Source organism: Silene latifolia, chromosome 3, assembly GCF_048544455.1.
Source record: "Silene latifolia isolate original U9 population chromosome 3, ASM4854445v1, whole genome shotgun sequence".
NCBI lineage: Eukaryota > Viridiplantae > Streptophyta > Magnoliopsida > Caryophyllales > Caryophyllaceae > Silene > Silene latifolia.
Genome location: NC_133528.1, coordinates 56,972,454 through 56,987,014, shown reverse-complemented (window position 1 = coordinate 56,987,014; position 14,561 = coordinate 56,972,454). Strand labels below are relative to the sequence as shown.

Sequence of the window (14,561 nt, the reverse complement as noted above, 5' to 3'; positions counted from 1 at the left end):
GAGGTATTAGTGAGGTTATTCAACCAAATACTATTGAGTTCATCAACCCTTTTTCAAGAGAAGGTGAGGAGAACCCAACACAAAATCCAACACAAAATCAACCCACAATGCCTAAGTTTTCATCACATTCCGTACCCACCGAGGAGAACCTACCCAATTGTACTCCCCCACCACAACATCTAACCGGAAATTTTATTGCCAAATCCGCATTTATCCAATTAGTCGAAAGAAGCCAATTTGGGGGGATGCCTAGTGAAGACCCTCATTCTCATATGGAGGCTTTTTGCGATTATTCTGATGCAATTTCTCAAACCGGTGTAACTCAAGACCAAATTCGATGGGTCTTATTTCTTTTTTCTCTAATTGGCGCCGCGAAACAATGGTTGAAAGGCCTTGATAAAGCTACTCTCGGAATTGATTCTTGGAAAAAATTGGCTCTAGCTTTCTACAAAAAGTTCTATCCACTGGAAAAGACTAACATGCTAAGAGCTTAAATCACGGGCTTTAAGCAAAGGGATGAAGAATCTTTGTATGAAGCTTGGGAGCGATTCAAGGGAATTTGTCGCTCATGTCCTCATCATGGACTTAGCGAGTGGTTCTTGGTACAACAATTTTGGAACGGTCTATATGAAGATTCAAGGAACATTCTCAACATGGGATCAAATGGGATGTTCATCGAAGTTGATGACAATCAAACTTGGAACAAAATTGAGGAAATGGCGGTCAATAACTCACAATATAGTAGACCTCGCAAGGCTACTAGAGGAGGAAAGCATGAAGTGGACTCCGTTACTCAATTGGGTGCTCAACTTAGTGGTCACATTGATACCATCAATTTGAAGTTTGAAAAGGCTATGGCTAGACTTGAAGAAGCCTCAAAATCACCAAAGCATCATGTTAATGCCATGACGGCATCTTCATCAATCCCAAGTGGGATATGTGAGAATTGTGGAACTTTGGGACATGACCAAAGTGAATGTAGGGGAACAAATGAACAAGTGAATGCTTTCCAAGCATACAAGAGTGGTACCCCTTATTCAAAATATTACAATGAAAACACCAAATTCCATCCAAATCTCTCATACAAAAGCCAAAATGTTCAAAAACCTCAAACAACATACACCCCACCTCCCATGAGAAACCAAAATCAAAGACCCTTTTACAACCAAAACCAAGGTTACCAAAATCAAACTCCATACAATCAACAAAATGACCAAGGTTTTGATGTCCAAAAAGCGGTCCTTCAAATGCAAAAGAATCAACAAGAGTTTTTCACTCAAATGCAAAAGGATAGTCAAGCAAAGGAAATCACCATCAACAACATTCTAGCTCACACCAAAATGTTGGAAACCCAATTGACTCAACTAGCATCTTCAAGCTCACAAAGACAAAAGGGGCAATTACCACCTCAAGGTAATCCCCCAAGACATGAAACGGTTAGTGCCATTCACTTGAGGAGTGGTACAAGGTATGAAGCACCGAAGAAGCAAGTTGAGGATGAAGTTGTGGAAGCTAGTGACAAAGAAGAAATTGTGCAAAACTCCAAGGATGGAGAACCATCAAAAGAAGAAATTTCAAGGAAAAATGAAGACAAGGTCAAGGAGAAGAAGCCCATTGTGATTAGACTTCCTTTTCCAAGTCGTCAAGCCAAGCCCAAATTTGATGACCAACTTGGAAAATTTATGGAAATTGTGAAGAATTTGGAAGTCTCGATTCCTTTCACGGAATTAATCAATCACGTGCCGGCCTATGCGAAATACATGAAAGACATCCTCACAAAGAAGAAGTCGATCCGGAAGCTTGAGACTATCGCCTTCACTAAGGTGAGTAGTGCAATACTTCAAGGGCGTTCACCTCCAAAACTCAAAGATCCGGGAAGCTTCTCAATACCGTGTACCATTGGCGACACCATGATCAACAAAGCCTTATGTGATCTAGGGGCTAGTGTGAGTGTTATGCCGTACTCGGTGAGTAAAAGGTTGGGGATGGGAGAGCTTAAAAGCACCAATATCACACTCCAAATGGCCGATAGATCGACGAAGACACCATTAGGGATATGGGAAGATGTTCCCGTAAGAGTTGGGAAATTTTTCATCCCGGTGGACTTTGTCATTGTTGACATGGAAGAAGACTCCAACATTCCAATAATTCTAGGAAGACCTTTCTTACACACCGCGGGTGCGGTGATTGATGTGAAGCATGGAGAGCTCACTCTAGAAGTGGGAGATGAGAGCATAACTTTCAATCTTGACAAGACCATGAGAGCTCCCCGTTTGCATGAACCATGTTTTATGGTTGATCATTATAGCCGGAAGGATGATAGGAAGAAGTCGGAATTCCAATGGAAGAAGAAAATTGAAGATGCTCCATTCAAAGAGCAAGTGAATTGTAACAAAGAGAGCTTGCAAAGCTCACCAAAGTCAAGCAATGAAGAGGATGGCCTCATTGGCCAAGACAAGAAAGTGGGAGAGTTGTCTCTATCAACTCAAGAGATCTTTAGTGATCAAGTAGATGAAGTTTTTGGTCTTTGGGACGATGAGTTTGAAGGGATTTTCAATCCCTATATTGGTAATGCTATCGATCAAGACCGACAACAAGGGCAAAGGTCTATTGAAGATCTTTATCATGATAATGAACAAGCTTTTGATTACTTCTTCAAGGTGTTGAGCAACATCAACAACACCTTGGCCATGCCCCCATGACATATCACTAAGGATGAGAGTTTGGTGGAGTCCTCCCTAAACCACCATTTGTAAATATTTCTAACTCCCTAACTCGCATTTTAATTCTTACATTGCATTTTTTGTCATTTTTGGATTTTTATGCTTTGATCAAGATAATTATCATTTTTGAGAGAAGTGAGGGAGGGACTAATGATTTAATTGATGTGTAGTGCTTTAGCTTAGTGTGGGGATAGCAATTGCCTAGTCTATTCATGCCTTAGTAGTGCCCCCACAATGAAGAACACAGGATTTGAAGAATGAAAAGTGACACGGGATATGCAAGTGCACGGATGGAACTGAATCCGGGTAAAACAGGGAGAATCTGAGCGTTTTCCAGGGAATCCGCCCGTCTTCAGGCAATCCGAGCGTTTTTTCCAGAATCCGCCCGTCCATCTGAGCTGAGAATTTGAAATTTTGGGACTGTTGATAAATCCGAGCGTCCTGGACGAGAATCCGCCCGTCTTCAGAAAAACGCCCGTCATGGAAGGAAAGACGCCCGTCTTTTTGGCTGGGAAAAACAAAGAAACTCACTGGAAGAGAATCCGTTCGTCTTCAGCAGAAGACGCCCGTCCCGCAATTGAAGAATCCGAGCGTCTTTGCTGAACGACGCCCGTCTTTAGGCGAGATTCCTGAAGCTAAAAGAGGCAGAATCCGAGCGTCCCGAAGGAAAGACGCCCGTCTTCCCCTGCTATTTCAAATTTTTCGGGTACTTTAAATACCCCATCCCACATTCATTTCTTCATTCATTCATTCAAAACACTACCCATAAACCCCAAAACTCAAAACCCTCATCCTCTCCATCACCAAAACAAGATTTCCTCAACCAAATTCAACAAAATCAAATCCAAACTTCCTTTTAACAACAATTAATCACTCCTCTTTCAACAAAAATCAAACCAAGCACTAAAATCTTCAACCTTTGAGTCGATTTTTGAAATTATAAAGGCAAAGCCTTTCATCTTAAAATCGATTTGGGTATACTTGGAAATTGAAGATTTTCACTCTTTTCTTGGTTTAATCATCAATGGCAAGGACAAAAGGAGCAACAAAGGCACCTAAAGCAAAGGCACTCTCAACAAGACAAAAGAGTCTTCAAGCAAAGAAAGCCTCATTGGCTATGGTGGTAGCTAGTTCAAACTTGGAAGTGCAACAACAACAACCTCCCTTGGAAGCAACAACATCAACAACTCCGGAAATTGCTCAACTATCGAACTATCCGGAGGTAATTTTCATTTCTAACTCCCATAGGGAAACATTTGCCAAGTATGCTAGAAAATCCTTTCTATCCACCAAATTCATATGTGAAGATGCCTTGAATAAATTGGGTGTCCTTGAACAAACCAAAGCCTTCTTTGAAGCCATGGGGTTGGGAAAATTGTTTGCTACAAAAGAATTGACATACCCCTCCCTTACCTTAGAATTCTTGAGTTCTTTGAAAGTCACTAAGGTAGAGACTAGGGAAAACATCGAGTTCCGCCTTTCTAATGTTAGTAGGCGCATCACCTTTGAAGAATTGGGAAAAGTATTGGGTCTTAGTGATTCACCTAGTTATTTCAAGAATCCCGGCAAGTATGACCCCTCTCCTCTTTGGGAGGCGATTTCCGGGAGGAAATTTGAGAACTATCATGCTAGTCGTGCTCTATTAGTCCACCATCCGGGCATTAGAGTATGGCATAAGGTCATCGGGAATACCATCATTGCAAGAAAATACACCAACCACTTTACCAAGCTCGATTGTGTTCTTCTTGAGTCGGCCTTAAATATTTGAAGGGAATTCACCAAGCCTTACAATTCTCTAAGACTTTTGGTGGAAAGATGGCTAAATGTTGATTGTGGAAAGCAAGGCACCACCGTTATTGTAAATGGAGGTCTAGTCACTCTTTTGGCTAAGTACTTTGATCCGAATTTCAACAAGGATAACAAGTATGTGGCGAAAAAGGGGGGTCATCTCATTGACATGGATGCCATGATTAACAAGTACAAATGGGTTACTCATAATCCTCTTGACACCAAGTATGGGTGGCTCACCAATGAGGCTAGATCTTTTACTTTGCCTTCCAAGATATGTCGTTTGAGTGTCCATCGGACCAACTACCTTCTTCCCCTCTCAAAAGAAGCCGAATACATCATCCGTCAACAAAGGGGTGAAATTGAAATGCCCTCCTCCTCCATTGTCACACCACCCTATCCTTTCAAGTATCAAGAGTTCAAACCCGAAGGTGTTAAAGAAAGCAATGACTACATGACTCTACTTATGCAAGAGATGCACAAGCAAGCTTTTAAGGATCGGGAAGATGCATACTTAGCCCAATATCCACCCCTCCTTCATTTATCTAGGCAAGGACTACTTGATCCTTCATGTCCTTTGCCTAGTTGGGCGGATAGGGAAGTCTTCTTTCCGAGTGCATCTAGGGGTGAGATTCCGGGTGACGATGAGGTTGTCGGTGATGAGGTTGTTGATGATAACATTGAGAAAGAGGCTAGTGAAGAAGAAGAAGAGGATGATGAAGGAAGGGAGCAAGAAAGTGAAGAGGGAAGTGGTGATGAGTCCACTTCTATTGAGGAAGATGATGACAATGATGATATGGTGGAAGACTAGCAAGCTTTGGAGGCTCCTACCCTCTTGAGGTTTGTCTACTTCTTTCTTTATTTTATTTATTTATCTTGATCATGGTTAGTAGTCCTAGCAACATAGAGGACTAACACCTCGGTCCCATTGAGGTGTTCTTATTTCATTATTCCCACTTTTGAAAATCCAAAATGACAAATTTAGTTTCATGCATTGCATCTTGTGTGCATGAACTACCCCTAACTTTAGGACATTAGAAATAATGTCTAACTCGGTTTGGGGAAGTACATGCATACGCAACGGGAGGTAATCTAAATTACGCTCTCCGTCATAAACAAAAACCCATGCATCATGTAGTGTAGATTAGTGTAGATTGCATTTAGTGTAGAATTCATGCATCATGTTTGCATAATTTCCCATAATTTTGGCCATTGAGGACAATCCCCATATTAGTGTGGGGATGGAGAATTCTAACTTAACTTTTATTCAAAAATCCAAAAAAATTGAAAAATTGAAAAACCAAAAACAAGTTCATTTCCTTTGTAGTATAGTCATGTATATATTGTATATATTGTGTTTGTTCTATCCTTGTTCACATTGATCGACTACGCCACATCCGAGACATGAGGATATTGAAGACCGCATGGTATGATCTTTCCAATCTCCTTTTTCCTCTTTATGTTAATGACTATGTGGCTTTATTTTGATTGATGCGGTATAACAATGTGAATTTAGGACTTGCATTTAGTTTACATGACATATTAGTTGGTAGAATCATTTGCATTGGGATGTTTATATGCTAGTTGCATCATGGCATGTAGTTGTATGTTAGAAAAATTTTTGCGAAACCGTCTACTTGGGAAGCTTGACAAGTGTATATAGGCCCTAGTAGATGTTTTTTCTTCTTAAGACTTTGCTTGTTAGAATACTTGTAAAACACCCTAGGATGTGTCATGCTAGTATCCTTTGACCCATGAATTAAGGCCTAGTCAAGAGTACCTTGTGGTGTGATAACTCCTTGGCTACCGTTTATTCCAAGGCGACCCTTGAAACCATGCATCCATCCATCATCCATGTTCTACCACATTTTTGTCATCAAAGGGAATGGGCACAAAAAGAAATCAATTTGAGTTCAATAAAATGAAAAGTGAAAGAAAGTTTTCAAAAATGCATCAAATGAAAAGAGGAGCAAAAATAGAACTCCTAAAGCTTCAAATATAAGGCACCCTCATTACATATGGGGTGACTTTGAAAATGTTCAAAAGAAATGCAAAGAAAAGTTGAAAGTTGTCAAGTATTGAAATGCCAAACATCAAAGAAATGGCAAGAAAGTGTTCTCAAATGTTATATGCCATAAGAAATTGGGGAAAAAAAACAAAAACAAAAGCAAACTCCCAAAGTGAAACTCAAATATCTATTGATCCCTTTATCCATCGTATCCATTTTTGTGCATGGTAGAGAGGGGACGACCCTTCTTCTTGTCTAGGCAAGAGGGGGAATTCCGCGATCCTCCAGTGTTTCTAACACCATAGGGAGTCTATTCTTGACAAAAGCATTTAACGATTGAGGACGAAGGTACCCTAGCTTGACACAACTTGGAGGTGATTTATTGGTATCCTTCTAGGCTTAGTAGTTTGAAGAAATTACATCTATGAAGGAGTGTGTACCCTTGAATTGCTTCCCTTGTAGATAATTTCCGCCACTTAGATGAGGAAAGTGGCTATTCTTTTGTAGATGCATCCATTACTTGTTTTGTTGTGCTTAATGTTTGGATGTGTCGCCATTTTGGCAAGACCCACCTTGCCTTGCAAGAAGGCATCCTACCTCATGGTTGTCTTGTTGTGAGTTGAAGGGGCGGAGTGAGACCCGCTAATTGTCTCATATCGGCTATGTTATTAGGTTAGTTTAAATAATGGTCCTAGTCTTTGTCACCTCTTTACTCGGGACGAGCAAAGGTTCGGTTTGGGGATATTTGATGTGACCATAATTAGAGCATATTTAGTCCCCGAATTAGCCTTGTTCCCATGCTTTTTAGTGCATATATGGGTCATTTATTGTCTTTAGTTCTTTATTTTGCATATTCTTTGAGGTTTTGATCCCTTGGTAGGAAAGGAGTGCAAACCTTGTATTTTCATGGCAAAATGAGACTAAATTGATTGAATTCAATGACCAAGCATCAAGGAGAGACAAGATTAGAAGGCCTTTGTACATACTATTGTAGATGGGCAATGATGAGAAAGGATCCTTGCATCCCCGAGGAAATCCCCAAGGATTTTATGAAGGAAAAAGAAGAAAATAAGAAGAAACAAGACTGCCCAGCAATCCGTGCGGATTGTCTAGAAGACGCCCGTCTTCACTCTACAATCCGTGCGTCTTCACCACAAGACGCCCGGGCAGAGACCACCAAATCCGCCCGTCCCGTGCTAAAGATGCCCGGATTCCCAGGCAAACCCATTTCGTCTTCTTCAAGCTTCAAGGAAGGATGCACATCTTTTTCTAGAGACCAGAGTCTCCCTAGAGACCGGAGTCTTTCCAAAAAGACCGGCGTTTCCTCAACAAGGGACTTAATCGTCATTTAAGCCCTTAGTTAACCCTAATTCATCCACCTAATCCCCACTATAAATACCCCATTAGTCTAATTAGAAGGGCATGTTCTTCTTAGCAATCTTTAGAGTAGTTAATATCAATCAAATCTCTCTTTAATCTTGTAATCAACATTTAATCAAGTTTTAATACAAGTTTTATTTCCTTAATCTCTCTCTTGTTCATCCTTTATTTTGGGTAATTGAAGATTATTTGGGTTATTATTGGGAGATTGACAACCTTCCAATCAAGCATCAAGTACTTCTTTTATTCTTTGCTTTATTATTGGAATCATTAGTAGGTATAATTCTCTTAATCCCTTTTTAATTATTGCTAATTATCTTTATTTATTCATCATGTTTCACTTTGTTGGTATGATTGACAACCTTGCTAGCATGTTCAACATGATAATGAGTGAGTAGTTTCCTTAGCTAGGGTTAATGGGTAATTAGGGAAAACCAACATGGGGAATGATTCATGCTTAAATTAATATGCTTTCATGGTTTATTTGCTTGCTTGTTATGATCTCAACTCATGCACATGTTATGTTTGATGAAATGCGAGCCTATGAATCCTTGCATTTTTTACCCATCACTTATCTTTTCAATGAGACTTGTAAGACATAAACCAACTCGAGTCTCAGGGAAGACTAAGTCGACTTGTAGGTGTTGTACAATCTAATCGATTCGGCTCCGGGACCCAAACTTTCCTAGGATTGTAAGAAATAAACCAACTCGATCCATCACAACAATAATTGCTTGCTTATAATTTGAGAACATGTTTGTATGATCAATTCCCATGAATCCCCTATGAACCCATGACACCCTAGTGCCTTTTATCAATTGTTTACATCCCTTTTAATTCATCTTGCTTGTTTACTTTCATTGCTATTTAGTTTAGTGATCTTCTATTCAAACCCCAATTGTGACACCCCTTAGACACCACTAGTTGCAATAGAAATCTCATCTCAATTCCCGTCCCTTGGGATCCGACCTTTACTTGCCTCTTTACTAATTGTAGAGTTGTTGGTGAAGTTATAAATTGTGTTTTGGTCTAGGTGCTCCTAACGACAAGTAACCGAAAAGATTTACTCCGACCAGCATCACACTTACACTTGCCCCCAAGTCGCATAAAGCCTTATCTATAACATGAGTGCCTATAGTACAAGGGATTGAAAAACTACCCGGGTCCTTTAATTTAGGGGGAAATTTGCTTTTTAGGAGTGCACTACGCTCCCCGGTGAAAGCTATAGTCTCCTGTTCATTAAAACTTCTCTTAGGAGTTAGTATATCTTTCATAAACTTAGCGTAAGAGGGTACCTGGGTTATCAGCTCTGTGAATGGTACAGTTACCTGGAGATTCTTGACGACTTCCATGAATTTCCCGAACTGCTTGTCAATCTTTGTGTTTTTCAACTTTCCTGGAAATGGAATCTTTATTACAACTGGTGGCTCAGTAGCTTTGCCCTTCCCTTCGTCAGAATTAGACTTCTTAACAGCATTAGAAGTCGATCCAGAAGTAGGCAATGATCCAGTAACTCCGTCTGAAACTGCTAACCGACCGTTTGGACTCGCTGTCGATAGACTTGGGCTGGCTGTCGATAGACCATCAGCCTCTGTCGATCGACCTCCAGCGGTTGTCGATAGACCATCTTTAGTTGTCGATTGAAACTCTGTCGTTTGACCTTTGCATGGACATGTCGATCGACATTCAGTACTTGTCGGCCGACCATTAGCTTGGGAGTCATCCTCTTGTGGATCCTTTACCTCATCTTTATCATTAACATCCAACTCTTCGATAACAAAGTCATCACCATCCTTTGGCAACTTTGGACCGTCATAAGTAAAACCACTTCGAAGATTTATAGCATTGGCCGTATCATGCGGCTTATCCGGTTGAGATGGCAACGCACCAGGCTGCCTACTTGAGTTTTGGCTCGATAATTGAGCAATTTGATTATCCAAGATTTTATTGTGAGCTCGCAACTGTGAAATCAAAGTATCCTGCTTTTGTGAAGCTGCCATCTGTTGCTGAAGCATGGTCTTTATGTCAGATAGATCATTATTTGGATGTTGTTGACCTCCTTGATTGTTCCTCTGATAACCACCTTGTGGTTGGATTCCCCGATTATGAGGAATAGTATATGTCTGATTCGGACCATGTGGAGGTGGTGGAGTTGGGTTAAGAACATTCTGACTTCGATAGGAGAAATTAGGATGCTCTCTAGTCCTCTCATTGTAGAAATTGGAGTATGGTGTACCTTGTTTGAAAGACTGGAAGGCGTGAACCTGCTTCAAGGGACTCATGCACTCAACTGCACCATGTCTGCTAGGTTTCCCAAAGATTGGGTTGTCTTATGTTCGGCAACCTGAGCAATTAATGTCTCTAACTGAGCCGCAACAACTCCATCCGATGAACTTCCTCCTCTCGTACTACCTCTGGGGTTCCCATATTTAGCAATATGTGTAGCTATTTGGTCAATTAGTTTCCAGGAATTATTATCATTTATGTTGTCCTGGAATCTTCCGTTAGCTGAGGAATCAAGTAGTGCCCGATGGTCATCATATAGTCCATTGTAGAACTGGTTGCAGAGAAACCACTTCTCAAACCCATGGTGAGGAACTGAACGAACCAATCTCTTAAAACGAATCCATGCCTCGTTTAATTCTTCAGTTGGGCCTTGTTTGAAGCTAGTAATTTGATTTCTCAAGGCATTCGTCTTCTGGCGCGGAAAATATCTCTTGTAGAAGGCAAGAGTTAAACTGTTCCAGTCGGTGACCCCCTTATCTTCCATGTCTAAATCACGCAGCCACTCTACAGCTCCGTCTCGCAGAGAGAATGGGAAGAGCACCTATTTTACTTGGTCCTGGGTCACCCCAGTAGTCAAAGGTATGGAGCAGCAGTAAGTAACGAATCTCTCCATATGTGTAGCAGGGTCTTCCGTGGCCCCCCCCCTAAACAGATTTCTCTCTACCAAGTTAATGTAGGATGGCTTTATCTCGAAAGTCCCGTTATCTTTTGTAGGGAGTTTGAATCCCTTAGGAATGGATGCAAGGGTAGGCTCTGAGTGACTTGCTAATGTAGGCATGATTGTAGCAGCTGCAGAAGTAGAAGTGTCTTCTTGAAAAGACTGATTTTCTGCAATAAAACTGGCGTAAGCGACTTCAAGCGTACTCAAGTCTGCTGCTTGGCGGACTTCCTTCCAAAAATTTCGTCTAGCTCGAAATGTCTTTTCTGGTTCAGAATCGTATGGTATGAGTTCGGACCTGTGAGACCTGGGCATAAACGAAACACTAAAGAAAGGAATGAGAACGGTCTCAAGGAACTAATGTCCCCTGAGACAAGACAAACTAAATAGGCAAACAGAGAAATGTTGCCTCTCCGGCAACGGCGCCAAAATTTGACAGGCTAAATCGCACACCTATCAAAGATAAACCAACTGGCCTAAGCTAATGCAGTAGAGGAAGTCGGGATCGTATCCACAGGGAGACAATTTGTTCTATTTGCTAAATCTAATCTGTCTAAGTAACAAGTTTGGGGTTTGATTTTGTTTGATTACTAAACTAATGTAACTGAAAGTAAAGCAGCAAAGTGTAGAAAACGAGTATAAAAATATAAGGGAAAATAGCTAGGATTGTCGGTTCACCATGAATTGTCGCGGGTCTAAGGTAGGGTCATAGGTCAGTCTCAATTACCGGTCTAAAGGGCAGTGAAAAAGTCCTTTCGGATCACTATTCGCTCTAAAGTGCTTCCAGCGGGCTCTCGCAACTTACTAGGGCACTCTAATGTTTACAACAGGTCTAATCCTTACCTGGCTTTCGATCTTAGGTCAGGATTTACCAAATCAAATAACCAATTATGGCCTTTAATTAACTATTCGTATATTTAATGTTGTAATTAACAATAAAGACTAATAAAGTTGATTAACCTAATAACCTAATTAACAACCCTTAACTTTTCATGGATCCCCTAAATCCTAGCAAGAAATTTAGCTACTCATGTTGAAATCAATAACAATAACTAAAGTGGATGATAAATAAAAAGGATTCATAATTAAATTGATCGGAAGAGAAATAAACATAAACTAGAACTAAGTTAGCCGAGAGAATGAGAGAGAAAGAAGTGAGAGAAAACGCTCTAAAATTTTGAAACCTAATAATGACGGCAGTCAAGGCCTCCCATAACCGCTTTTCTCCTCTGTTTTCTTCACATAAAAATTCAACAAAATCATCAACAAACTCCATTAATGGATCGGATAAAGCTTCTAGCTCATCTTCTGGTGCTAAAGGTACAATCTTTCGAGGTCCTACAGAAGCTGATGCACGCAAGACTCGACCTTTTCATGAAATAAATGGGGTGCCTGTGCTTGACCTTGCAGAGACTGCACGTACTGAAGGATGGACGGTGATGCGTGGTGGAAAAGCCACTCCTGTCATGGATACCATTATTGAGGAGGAGGAGCTTACAGATCTACTACAATTTACACCTGAGGATATCAAACCAGAGGTAGCCTTTTGGAATAACTCTGTTTATTGTTATATCATGGGTGCTAACCCACCATGGGATGTTGTGGAGAGTTTTGTCTATCGTGTCTGGGATGAGTTTGGCATAGATAGAGTCTCCTTCCTGGATAATGGCATTTTTATTGTTAGATTTACTCAAACTGTGAACAGGGATGCTTTATTAAACGCAGGGTACTATCTCTTTGATAATAAGCCTGTTTTATCAATACTGAGTTGGTCAAAGAGAAAATAGATGTTGTTCCTGTGTGCGTTCGCTTGTCTGGTATACCTCTTAAGTTCTGGAGTAATTATTTGCCTAGAATTGCTAATCTTGTTGGTCACTATGTTCACATGGATGGAGCAACTGCTGATAAGATTAGGTTGAGTTATGCTAGGGTTTTAGTTGAGCTTCATATGGACCAGAAGTTACCTGACAAAGTGATGTTCCTGGATGAGAAAGGCATGAAAGTTATTGTGAATGTGGAGTATGAATGGAGACCTATATCTTGCACTAGTTGTAATGGTATAGGACATGATACGTCTCAATGCAGGAAACCACAAAATAAAGATGCTCAGGGTGGTAGGAAGAACAAATTACCTAAATCTAAAAACCATCCCCAGCAAGTATGGAAACCTGTCCAGAAACCTAAACCTTCTGCTGATTTGTCTCCACCTATCTTTACCCCTGACCTTTCCCCCCCTCTTGAGCAGGTTAGAGCTACTCCTGTAGTCAAATCTACCCCTGCTAAGCAAATTATAAGGATGAATAGGCAAGGTGGTATGGTTGGTATAAGGTTGTCTGGCAAGTTTAGTCAATATACTTTTGTTGATGCTTTAAAAAGTACAGCTACTCCTGGAGGAGGGGTAGTGGAGAGTGGGAAGGATCCTCCTCATCCCAGTACCAATGCATAGCATTGGTTTCTGGAATGTTAGGGGTCTTAATGACCTGAATAAGCAGAAAGTAGTCAAATGGTTTATGCACAATCAGCAAGTTGGTCTCTTTGGGTTGTTAGAAACTAAGCTTAAATCTAGTACCTTGCTCAAGAGAGATACTTCTATTTGTGATGGTTGGAGTGTGACTACTAACTGCAGTTGGCATAAAGGAGGTAGAATTTGGATTTTCTAGAAATCTCAATGTTTTGATATTCAATTCTTAGCATATGATGCTCAATTTATACATATGATGGTGCATTTTAAGACTGATGGGAAGAAATTTTTGCTCACTATGATTTATGCCTTTAATGGATTATATGAAAGAATAGCCTTGTGGAATTTCCTGAAGGGAGTGGCTGCTCACTGTAATGAACCCTGGCTTTGGTTGGGTGATTTCAACACTGTGTTGTCCCCTATTGAAAGACTTGGAGGAAATACAACTGATGCTGAAATGGAACACTTTCAGGAGTGTGTTTCCTTATGTTGTATGGAAGATCTCATAGCTACAGGTGCACTTTTTACCTGGACCAACAAGCAGGAAGCTACTGATAGAGTCTATAGCAGACTTGATAGAGCTATGGGAAATTTGGAATGGATGGATTTATTTGGTGATTACATTGCTCACTTTCACCCTGAAGGTTTATTTGATCACTGTCCCTGCACTTTGGTGGACAAACGTTTTGATATTGGTGGTAGGAAGAGTTTTAAATATTTTAACATGTGGGGATCTGCTGATTGCTTCAAGGACAGTGTTAAGGCTATTTGGGATCGTGCTTATCCTGGCACTAGAATGTTTAGTGTGGTTAAGAAGTTGAAAGCCCTTAAACCTGTACTCAAAGACATCAACAAACACTGCTTCTGTAACACCCCCATACTCCAAGTGCCTTACCAGGACCACTCAGGTATAAGGATACTACCATCTCGGTTGCCCGAGGTACTGAATATCATAAGACAATAAAGAAACGTACTTTTAAAGTAATTATAGATTAAGTGATTACATGTTCAAACCAAAACTAATAAAAGGAATTACAGGGTTCTCATACGGTCTACAGCTAAAACTATCAAAGCTACTAGACTTCGTCGACACAAATGGAAGACTTCTAACTGCCACGTGATGACTCATCCCAACTATCCCATACGCGTCATATCACACCCGCTCAATAATCGCTCACCACCCCGAATGGATCACCACGCTTTTAAAATATTTAAACGGGGTCACCCTAATCACACAATTCAATACATATATCAACA

General features: G+C 40.6%; 1 non-coding gene across 1 annotated transcript; it reads right to left on the bottom strand.

Moving 5' to 3' along the window:
- Nucleotides 1-479: 479 nt before the first annotated feature.
- On the bottom strand, nt 480-586 carry LOC141650504 (small nucleolar RNA R71). The gene has a single exon (XR_012546532.1). It is a non-coding gene; the product is annotated as a small nucleolar RNA R71 (small nucleolar RNA).
- Nucleotides 587-14,561: the final 13,975 nt, after the last annotated feature.